Source organism: Etheostoma spectabile, chromosome 14, assembly GCF_008692095.1.
Source record: "Etheostoma spectabile isolate EspeVRDwgs_2016 chromosome 14, UIUC_Espe_1.0, whole genome shotgun sequence".
Taxonomy (NCBI): Eukaryota; Metazoa; Chordata; class Actinopteri; order Perciformes; family Percidae; genus Etheostoma; species Etheostoma spectabile.
This window is the reverse complement of record NC_045746.1, coordinates 9,194,840-9,199,245: the sequence shown is the minus strand read 5'-3', so window position 1 is coordinate 9,199,245 and position 4,406 is coordinate 9,194,840.

Genomic DNA, 4,406 nt, shown 5'->3' with positions numbered 1-4,406 from the left:
GTGGCCTGGTAAGAATCACCTGCTGCTGAACGTGGAGAAGACCAGAGAGATGGTGATCGACTTCAGGAGGAAGGGAACGGCTCCGCAGCCCCTTTGCATCCTGGGAAGAGACGTGGACATGGTGGAGGAGTACAGAGACACAGGCTGAACTGGAAGATCGACAGCACTGCTGTTCACAAGAAGGGGACGAGCAGACTCTATTTCCTGAGGAAGCTGAGGTCCTTCAACGTGTGCAGCAGGATGTTGGAGATGTTCTACCAGTCAGTTGTGACCAGCGCTCTGATTTTGTTTTCCCATCCTGTACAGTACATATTCAAATATTTGTTCTTATATTTTATTCCTATTATTATTATTGTTTCATGCATATTGTATGTATGTATATTGTATCCTAGTATTTCCTTTATAATTATATTCTGTGCAGTGTGACGGATTTTGCTGCTGTAACACAATCATTTCCCATATTTTGGGCTCAATAAATATCTATCTATCTATCTATCTATCTATCTATCTATCTATCTATCTATCTATCTATCTATCTATCTAGTCCAGGAAATTTGGAGTTAAAAAAAAAAGAATCTGTTCTTTAACTCGGGCCAGTGTAAAATGGTCATTCTCTAACAACACATCTGTTTCCTCTCTCCTCCTGTGTGGTGTTGTTTTGTCCACTATTATCCATCCACCGGTGTTGCCGTGCCCAACAGGGCACTGTTTGATGTCGGAATTGGTATCTTGCCACAGAGGTGGGAAATAGGAAATGAGATTTGTGCCCTCTCTGAGGGATCAGCCTGTTTGTGGCAGCAAGTTAGCCTCAACTTTGCTCTGCATTCTTGACACTTTTTTATTGTATGATTGTTGTTTTGTACTTGCTTCCTGATGTAAAGCACTTTGTGTACCTGCTGGTTGCTTTAAAGTGCTATTCAAATAAATTTTGATTGACTGCCTGGCATTTTTCATACCAATATTCCCTCATCTAATACAAGGCTGCCGAGACTTTAAAGGACATCCAATACCACCAGAAAACCAGTGGAGAGCAGAGACCCTGACTGGTTGCAATCCCAATGAGCTTTAGTGACGTGTATAACATAAAGTAGTGGTCTTAGTCTTTTTAATATCTTCTTCAGTTAGGATTTGCTGTCGTAAGTACAGAGAAATGTATTTTAGGACTTCTAAGCACTTTTTGAGTGTAATAATCTTTGTATTCTGGTGCATTACCGCCTGACAATAAGAAAATATCTCAAGACATTATGGATATTCTCTCTGTTAGCCGTTGGCAAACAAAACAATGAACGACTTTAGAACTGGTAATAAAAAAGTAGGGAGATACCAAGCATAGAGAAAACGCATCGGACTGCAATGTAATGAAAAACGACTGATCCTGAACCTTGAGAGGCAGAAAAACAACAACCAATATAATACAGTGATATCTCTCAAAGCCATACGTCATAGAGTGTTAAACTCGCTCTTTGAATCATGTGCCTATGTGTATCACTTGAAATGCATGTGTGTGTCCACCAGATGTGAAAATGTTGTAAATAGGAAGAATACAGTGGGATTATTTAGGTTGGTGATCAGGATGGTGTTGAGGTTTCAGTTGTTCCAAGCTAAAGTGTTGCCTCGTTGTCTCATCGCTATCCACTTGTGTTTCTGGCCCCGTGATACCTGTTTTTAACTATAACAGCATGTTATTATTACTTTGGTGAGTAATGTCATCATAGCCCAGGAAACATAGCATTTAAAATACTTAACCCTTGGGTTGTCTTCACTTCCGGGACCCTCTCGTGTCCCTCAGGTCAAATTGATCCGTGACTTATTTGGGGTTTTAAAAACAAAGTAAAATTTTACTTCATAATCTATTAACAAAGATTGTCTTTGTCTCAATTTCATACAATTGAGATAACATATTTGTTTAGGGAATGCAATCAGTCTCTACTAGGACACAATTAAAAATGGAAGTGTGATTCGTTTTTTTGTCTTAAAGTTATAATTCATGTTAAAAATACACTGTGGAAAAAACACAAGTGTTCATATTGAATTGAGTCAGGAATACAAGTTTATCACAGAAAATAAGGTAAGGCCCTTGCTTTTCAGGTAGAAAAAAAAAGTATACTTGTGTCATTTTTCTTGTAAAAATTTTAAATGGACCAATTTGACCCAAATACCTTACAAGGGGTTAAATCTTCTTCAGAATACGATACATATAAAGTAAAAGTATGTTTATCGTATGCATTTACTTTTAGTTGTACATTAAGATATCTAAAAAGTCTGTATTCATTGCCCAACGCCTCAGTTTATCCTGTATTTTATTATTTTGATTTTTTCACTTATATGAGGGCAGAAACTAGGAACGAGCACACATACTGTACATCCCCCCCCCCCACCCCCACCCCGCGCTTTTCGAAGTATTTAAGTGGAGCGTAGTGATGTGAAGTTTCCATTCTTCAATAGCAGCTTTGTGACTAAGCTCCAGTATTACTAATGCATAGCCTACGATTAATGACTGTTTCCTAATTAACACCCATCTGGAAAATGCAATTAAAAATAACTTCAAAGAAAAACGTAAGCTCTAAAAATACTAAGCAGAGCAGCAACTGAAATAAACTACTCTGTCTTGCCATGAAATAACACACACACACAAATCTATATGGTTATATAACTACAGCCATGAACATTGTTTAACCCTTGTATGGTATTTTGGGTCAAATTGACCCTTTTACAAGAAGAAAAATGTTACATACAAAAAAAAATTTACCTGAAAATCAACAGCCTTACCTGATTTTCTGTGATGAACATGTATTCCTGACTCAATTCAGAATTTTTTGGGGATATACACTTATGTTTTTTTCCAAGGTAAGAATGACAACAAAGTGGATTTTTAACATGAATTATAACCTTATACAAAAACAAATCCCACTTTTTAATTGGGTGCTAGTAGAGACTGATTGCATTCCCTAAACATATTGTTATCTAAATTGTTTGAAATTGAGATAAAGACAATATTTGTTAATAGATTATAAGTAAATTGGATTTCAGCATTGTTTTTAAAACCCAAATAAGTCACGGGTCAATTTGACCCGAGGGACACGAGAGGGTCCCAAAAGTGAGGACAATACAAGGGTTAGTAAGATAAGCGTTTCAGGTAGGGAAAGTTTCTAATCATTTGGGACCTTTCATTGGTGTATTCATCAACCTCTACAGTGTCAGAATTAATGGAATTGAGGACCCAAAAGCAGAGATGAGACAGTTAGGCAGGAGAGAGATTACACAGGGAAACACAGGGATCCAGAATGCAAAAACTAACGACACGGGGGAAAAACAAAGTCCCAACTCCAAAAAGACAAAATTCCAAAAAGTCCAAAGAGAAAAGGGATTAAAAAAAAACTGGAAAACAGAAGCTGGGAAATACTGATTTCAGGGAGGAGTCCAAACGAAGAAAACAGAGAAGGAACAAAGGCGGTAAAAACACAAGGCCGGTAGTAAAACCAGACAGGACCAGACGGAGAAACAGACTATCAAAATAAAACAGGAAACAGAACAGACGCAAGACAGGAAGTAACCCTAGGCGACAAGGGAGGAAACTAGGAGTATTCAGAAAACCATAACAGAACCTCAAAACCAACAGAAACCACCACACATAGGATGCTATCTAACACGCTGAATTGACTACGGCAATCCCCCCCCCTCCTCTCCAATTATGATTAATCTCCTCAACAAGTGATCTGAAAGTTATTGCTGGGTAAATTATAAACAAGCTTCTTCCCTCTGCATCACATCAGTATTGGCCATTGCCTGATTGCTTTGTGGATGTTGTTTAATTGCCAATTGGGGGGGGGGGGGCAGGACAGCAATCACAATAGGGGTGTGTGTGTGTGCATGTGTAAGTCAATGTGTTGTGGGTAGCGAGAAAGACAAGCATGGCAGACACACAGGTGCTTTTTTTATCTCCATGCAATACATTAACAATTTCGACGTTATTGTTAAAAACAATAAGCTTTCTTTGACTAAATGGACTCTGAATAAAACAAAGTGATGTAAAATGTTAACAAAACTTGAAAGTCCTCTAAGATAACAAGTCTGTCCCTGTCTCCAGCCCCCGCTTACTCCCCCTAGCCCTTGTGTCGTCTTCCCGTCAAAATCCCGTTGAAAATCAACACTTTTTCATCAATGTTTTTTGACTTTTTCTTATGTTTTTGTCCTTTTTTCAATACTTTTTTCAATGTAGGTACATTTTTTTGACTTTTAATGCTAGGTAACACTAACTTATTAACTTTAGTTTTACATTTATTGTTGGAATTTATGGTCAATGAACTGGAAATGATACCTAATGTTTGAGTTAGAAAAGCAGAAAATTTGGAATTATTTAGACTAAATTTAAAGGAATGAATGTTGATGGATAATCACAGAATGGA